This window comes from Natator depressus, chromosome 7 (genome assembly GCF_965152275.1).
Source record: "Natator depressus isolate rNatDep1 chromosome 7, rNatDep2.hap1, whole genome shotgun sequence".
Classification (NCBI taxonomy): domain Eukaryota; kingdom Metazoa; phylum Chordata; order Testudines; family Cheloniidae; genus Natator; species Natator depressus.
The window spans coordinates 115,491,015-115,498,276 of NC_134240.1; the positions used below are offsets into that span (position 1 = coordinate 115,491,015).

Consider the following 7,262-nt stretch of genomic DNA (forward strand, 5'->3'; position numbering starts at 1 on the left):
GAATATGGATGGGAAATGATTCATTCACACCTGTGAAAGTGATGGCTCTGGCCCATGGGCAACTACTAGGTTCTTATACTTATGGAAACAATAGAGCGAGCAAAGGTTTTACAATTACAGAGGGTGCAAGGGACCCTAGATCATCCAATTCACAGTGATATGCTCTTTTCCCCTAAATACTGGTGGCATCAAGTAATCCCTTCAGTCCACTTATTTACATAGCCCCAAGCCCAACAGCCCCAGCAGGATGCACACATACATGTAAACACAACATGCTTGCATTAGATCTATCCAAACATAAACACTCAATTGTAGGGGGTTGGACTAGATGACCTCCTGAGGTCCCTTCCAACTCTGATATTCTATGAATCTATGAATTGGGAAGAAACAGGAGGGAACAGACTTTAGATTATTTTATAAAGGAACACAAAGGAAGCTTGTTAGGTATGTTTCAGACATTTAGATACCTCCTTTTTATTTAGGATTTCCTCATCCAAACTGCAACATCTTGCAACAGCCCCAGAAACAATTCCACCCGCCCGAAGATGATTACCCACAAACCATCACATTAATTTTGAACCCAGTGGGGTTGTGAGCCAATGTTTTGAACTAAATTTGGATGAGCCATAAAGCCCCACTTCTCTCCTCTCCCTCCTCCAAAAGCCATCCTTCTCACCCAAACATCCACCCCCCCCCCAAAAAATACACCCAGAACATGCATCCCAGCTGGATTTTAGGGTAACTAGCTCCCAGGACTGAATGATGGGGAGGGGGGAGAACAGGAAGCGTTTGACTCACACCCTCCTTAAGGGGATCTCCACATGCGATGCCCAGTAAATCACACCTCACCCGTACACACTAGGAAACCCTCACCCCGGCCCCGCTGACTTCCCAGACAAACACCCCACAGAGCTAATGGGGGGGGCGGGGGGGAGCATCTCCCACGTGGTGGGATACACCAATGTGAATGCCTCTCTAGGTGCCCCCCTTGAAACTCTCCCCCCAGCCCCACTGGCTTCCCAGGCAAACACCCCACAGCTCCGCAGAGCACGGGCACAGCGTCTCCCGCGTGGGGCGTGTAACAATGTGAACGCCCCCCCGCCGAGCGGCCAGGGATAAGCACAGCCTTCACACCCCCGCCACCACCCCCTTACTCCCTCCCAACGGCCCCCCACACAGCCCCCCGCTGGGGGACCATCCCTCAGGGAAAGAAGTCTATGCGCGGGGGGAGGGGGCACATGGCGTCCCGGCCAGCTCCCCCCCGTGGAGGGGGGGGGTGAGTCTTGAAGCGCCCCCCAGGGCCGGGGCAGGAGAGAGACGCTTGTTTACCTCAGGAGCTAGCGCGCCTTTGTGCGTCCCCGACGCTCCTCGGCTACAGCGCACCTCGGGGGCGGGGCGGCGGAGCTCCGGATGTGGCAGGAAGGGACACCTGGGCTCCTCCTCCCGCCACCCGCGCTGGCAGCTCCCTATCTGGCAGCGGCCCCTCCCCCATTGGCTCGCTCGCGCCCGTCCCTCTCCGCGGCGGGCGCCGCCAACGCTCGGCCGAGTTTGAATCTCTCCCGGCCCCGCGCCGGGCTGAGGAGCCGAGCTGCGGGGGGGCTGTCTGTTATTGTCGGCCGGCGGCGGGGGGGCGGAGCTCTGCAAGGACGGGGCCTGCGGGGCGGACCAGCTCCGCCCCTCGCTCCCGCCTCTTCCCCCTCCCCCCCCGCTGGCCCTACCCAGCCCGTTAATTCTGACCCCTCACAGGCACAGCCGCCCCCCCGCACGCACCCCACAGATCGCTGGGGCCTTCGCCCCTCCACACCCGGCGGGCGGGCGGCTTCCGAGGGGCCGCATGTCCTCCCCTGAGCCAGCTGCATTACCCCTGCCCCTCCTCAATCCTACTCCTCCATTGCCCCACCCCCAGGCCCTCCAGCCCCTACAGTGCTCACCCTGCCCCCCGTGCATTGCCCCAACCCCCCCACCACCGTTAATTCTTACCTCTCCATTGCCCCACCGCCTCCAGCCCCTACAGTGCTCCCCCAGCCCCCGTGCATTGCCCCAACCTCCCCCAACACCGTTAATTCTTACCTCTCCATTGCCCCACCACCTCCAGCCCCTACAGTGCTCCCCCAGCCCCCGTGCATTGCCCCAATCCCCCCCACCACCGTTAATTCTTACCTCTCCATTGCCCCACCACCTCCAGCCCCTACAGTGCTCCCCCAGCCCCTGTGCATTACCCCAACCCCCCCACCACCACCGTTAATTCTTACCTCTCCATTGCCCCACCACCTCCAGCCCCTACAGTGCTCCCCCAGCCCCCGTGCATTGCCCCAATCCCCCCCCACCGTTAATTCTTACCTCTCCATTGCCCCAACCCCCCCACCACCACCGTTAATTCTTACCTCTCCATTGCCCCACCACCTCCAGCCCCTACAGTGCTCCCCCAGCCCCTGTGCATTGCCCCAATCCCCCCCACCACCGTTAATTCTTACCTCTCCATTGCCCCACCACCTCCAGCCCCTACAGTGCTCCCCCAGCCCCTGTGCATTGCCCCAATCCCCCCCACCGTTAATTCTTACCTCTCCATTGCCCCACCACCTCCAGCCTCTATAGTGCTCCCCCAGCCCCCCGTGCATTGCCCCAACCCCCCCACCACCGTTAATTCTTACCTCTCCATTGCCCCACCGCCTCCAGCCTCTACAGTGCTCCCCCTAGCCCCTGTGCAATACCCCAACCCCCCCACCATCGTTAATTCTTACCTCTCCATTGCCCCACCGCCTCCAGCCCCTACAGTGCTCCCCCAGCCCCTGTGCATTGCCCCAATCCCCCCCCACCGTTAATTCTTACCTCTCCTTTGCCCCACCGCCTCCAGCCCCTACAGTGCACCCCCACCCCCCGTGCATTGCCCCAACCCCCCCCACCGTTAATTCTTACCTCTCCATTGCCCCACCGCCTCCAGCCCCTACAGTGCTCCCCCAGCCCCCGTGCATTGCCCCAATCCCCCCCCCACCGTTAATTCTTACCTCTCCTTTGCCCCACCACCTCCAGCCTCTATAGTGCACCCCCAGCCCCCCATGCATTGCCCCAACCTCCACCACCACCGTTAATTCTTACCTCTCCTTTGCCCCACCGCTTCCAGCCCCTACAGTGCTCCCCCACCCCCCGTGCATTGCCCCAACCCCCCCACCACCGTTAATTCTTACCTCTCCATTGCCCCAACCCCCCCACCACCACCGTTAATTCTTACCTCTCCTTTGCCCCACCACCTCCAGCCTCTATAGTGCACCCCCAGCCCCCGTGCATTTCCCCAATCCCCCCCACCACCGTTAATTCTTACCTCTCCTTTGCCTCACCACCTCCAGCCCCCCGTGCATTGCCCCAACCCCCCCCATTAATTCTTACCTCTCCTTTGCCCCACCACCTCCAGCCCCTATAGTGCTCCCCCAGCTCCTGTGCATTGCCCCAATCCCCCCACCACCGTTAATTCTTACCTCTCCTTTGCCCCACCGCCTCCAGCCCCTACAGTGCACCCCCAGCCCCCCATGCATTGCCCCAACCCCCCCACCACCGTTAATTCTTACCTCTCCATTGCCCCAACCCCCTCACCATCACCGTTAATTCTTACCTCTCCTTTGCCCCACCACCTCCAGCCCCTATAGTGCTCCCCCAGCCCCTGTGCATTTCCCCAATCCCCCCCACCACCGTTAATTCTTACCTCTCCTTTGCCCCACCACCTCCAGCCCCCCGTGCATTGCCCCAAACCCCCCCATTAATTCTTACCTCTCCTTTGCCCCACCACCTCCAGCCTCTATAGTGCTCCCCCAGCCCCCCAGGCATTGCCCCAATCCCCCCCACCACCGTTAATTCTTATTTCTCTATTGCCCCACCACCTCCAGATTCTACAGTGCTCCCCCTAGCCCCTGTGCAATACCCCAACCCCCCCCACCACTGTTAATTCTTACCCCTTCATTGCCCCACCACCTCAATCCCCTGTAGTGCTCCTCCCGCCCCCCAGCCTCCCCTGCAGTGCCCCACCACTTCCAGCCCCTGCATTGCCCTTACCACCAGTTAATTCCTGCTCCTCCATCGCCCCCCCCCCCGGCCCTCCAGCGCATCCCTCAGCACCAGCATTGCCTCATCCCTCCACCACCGACATTGCTCCTCCAGACACCCTGCCCAGCCCCTGCATTGCCCCTATCATCCAGTTAATTCCTACTCCTCCAGTGCCCCACCCTCCCAGGCCCCCCAGCCCCTGCATTGCTCCAACTCCTCCAAGTCCAACCCCTGTATTGCTCCTCCAGCTCCCCCCCTCAGCACCTGCATTGCCCCAATCCCTCCACCGCCTACATTGCTCCTCCTGCCCCCCCCCCAGCTCCTGCATTGCCCGACCCCTCAAGCCGCTGCATTGCTCTTCCATTCCCCATCCCCTGCATTGCCCCTCCAGGCCCCTTCCACCACTGCACTGCCCCAACCCCTGCAATGCCCCTATACCCCAATGCCTCTCCATTGCCCCTACCACCAGTTAATTCCTACCCCTTTATTGCCCCTCCATCCCCTGCATTGCCCATAGCCCCCACTTAATTCCTACACATCCATTGCCCCACCACTCCTTAGCCCTGCATTACCCCATGTCAATTCCTACACCTCCGTTGCCCCAAGCCCTGCAGCTACCCCCACCCAATTCATCTCTACCCCTCCCTCCCCTCATTACCCCCAGCCAGTTAATTCCTACCCCCTCTCCCCCCCGCAACCCCTCCAGTTACTCCAGTTAATTCGTCCCAGTTGATTCCTACCCCTCATTGCACGCCGCCTTCAGTTACCCCAACCCATTGTATTCCTACCGCTTACTCCATGCCCCCTAAAAACCCCACTGTTACACCGTTTTCCCCACACGCAACTCAGTTCCTCAATCCAGCTGTCAATTCACTTAATTTCTCTCCCATTTCTCCTATTCACACTCTATCCGCATATATTGAATCAACCCCCACCCCATCTAATTTCATATTCCCCCTACAAACTTCATTCCCCCTCTCCAAATTCAAGCCATTTCATCCAGGCACCGTCCAACCCCTGCCCAAAATTCGAATGATTTCCCCAGGCACCTTTCTGCCTTCCCCCAAATTCAATCCATTTCTCCCTTGCGTCCTAAATAACATTCACAATTTTATTCCGCCTCACACAGCTCACACCCAGCATGCACACACTGCACTCCATTTCCTCCATATACAACTCTTTCCATCTCCCCCATGCACAGATACCACTCACATAGACACCGGCACACCCACACTTCCTTCCCCCAGCACTCACTACTCGCTCCATCCTCCCTCACAGGATGGTGCAACTCCCCCTCCCAACCCTCTTGTATTTTGAGGGGGTGGAGGAAAGCATAAGGCTTGTCTTGGCACACCGATCTTCCCCCCAGTTTCACTCCCCCCCCCCGATTGCTGACCCTAAGATGTGGGACTTTAGCGCTCAACTCCCCTTCATTCTCCCCTTTACCCCCAGATTATTTCAGAAAATTGCGGGGGGGGGGGGCGGGAAATCAGCACATCCTTTTGATGCTTTAGGACATGGGGATTTTGCCAGGCACATGATGGCATTATGTCGTTTGACTTGCCATGTTTGGCTCTGCGATTGGAGGAAAAAGCAAGATATTTCTCTCATTAAAAAAAAAAAAATCTCGCTCTTCCCAAATTTCTTGTTGCATGAAAGTTTATGCTGATTAATACTGCAAAAAGTGCTTTGAGGGCAGACGAGGGGGAGTTGTCTCTCCAGCAGTTGAGGGACACAGGGAGAGCGGCAGAAAACAGCATGCAGCATAATCTATTTCAAATGTGTATGAACAACCTTTCCCATTCACCCCCCCCACACACACCTTTTACATATTTGTTTAAGAAATGAATACAAGATTTGCTAGTTTACTTACCAAACGGCCGTCCAGGGCTTCCTGTTTGGCCAATGTCTGTCTGTGTGTGTGTGTGTTTTTTTCTCTTCTGTAGGTGGGGATTCTGCAGTGCTGCACAGACACACTGCAGCAGCTCCAAAGCTGGAGGATAGTAAAGTGTGTTACTTACTAGAGAGGCTCTATATTACCACTAGGCGCTGGCAGGAGCAAAGAAGCATTTTTCTTAAAGAGACATGATTCTCCTCCGCTCCCCGCCCCCGTCCCCACTTCCTTCCCAAAATACGGGAAACAGTTGGAGGTTGGACTGGGAAAATGGCATAAACAGAGGAGGTCAAGGTTAATATTAAGGGAGTAATTGAATAAAAGCTTGAGCATGACTCAATGAAAAGCTGGAATTGCCCACTTTCAAAAGAATCTTTGCTACTCTTCAGATAAACTTTATAAACTGCCAAATATGCTGCCTGAATATTTTCCTTGCCATCTTTACTTGTTAAATTACTGTGTATGGGTAAAGAATAGTGACAGTGCAATGCAGTTCCAGGGAATAACAACAAACAATAATATGTATCATCTTCCATATGAATGAATTGCCTTATGGATAGGGCCCTACCAAATTCACAGTCCATTTTGGTACATTTCAGGGTCGTAGGACTTTAAAAATCTTAAATTTCACGGTTTCAGATATTTAAACCTGAAATATCATGATGTCGTAACTGAGGGGGTCCCCAGAAAACCCAAAAGCAGGTTGTTGGGGGTTGCAAGGCTATTGTAAGGGGATTGCAGTATGGCCACCCTCACTTCTGCGCTGCTGCTGATGGTGGCACTGCCTTCCAAGCGGGGTGGCCAGAGAGTGGCGGCAGCTGGCTGGGAGCCCAGGCCTGAGTTACCACCACCACCACCACCAGCACAGAAGTAAGGGTGGTAATACTATACCATGCCGTCCTTACTTCTGTGCTGCTGCCTTCAGAGCTGGGTGGCCACAGAGTGGCAGCTGCTGGCCGGGTCACAGACCATGAAGTCTAGCTATTGAAGGGGGGCTATTGAATATTGCCACCTATACTTCTGTGCTGCCTTCAGAGCGAGGCAGCTGCTGGCCAGGCGCCCAGCTCGGAAGGCAGCACTGCTGCCAGCAGCAGCACAGAAGTAAGGGTGGCGTGATATGATATTGTCACTTTCACTTCTGCACTGTTGCTCGTGGTGGTGCTGCCTTCAAAGCTAAGCTCCCAGCCAGCAGCCGCAGAGCTTCCTGCAGCTGGGAGGAGTTCCCGGAGGTGGCTGTGACCCATTCAGGGGAAGAGGAAGTCCTGTCCCTTCCCAGTCCAGCCAGGACTAGCAGCTGCAGCCCAGTGCATGGAAAGAGCTCCCAGCCCTGCCC

The 7,262-nt window shown here is 56.5% G+C and overlaps 1 protein-coding gene across 11 annotated transcripts in view; it reads right to left on the reverse strand.

Annotated features, from left to right (window-relative positions):
* The window catches only part of ADD3 (adducin 3), a 184,008-nt gene extending 177,945 nt beyond the window's left edge, over positions 1-6,063 (reverse strand). For 4 of the 11 annotated variants that reach the window (XM_074959387.1, XM_074959378.1, XM_074959379.1 and 1 more), the window contains exon 1: positions 5,909-6,063. The gene's annotated coding sequence lies outside the window, so the exon portion shown is untranslated. Of the gene's footprint in view, positions 1-1,329; positions 1,584-5,908 lie in introns of those variants that run through there. The other 7 variants (XM_074959385.1, XM_074959381.1, XM_074959380.1 and 4 more) reach the window with 4 other exon arrangements.
* Positions 6,064-7,262: the final 1,199 nt, after the last annotated feature.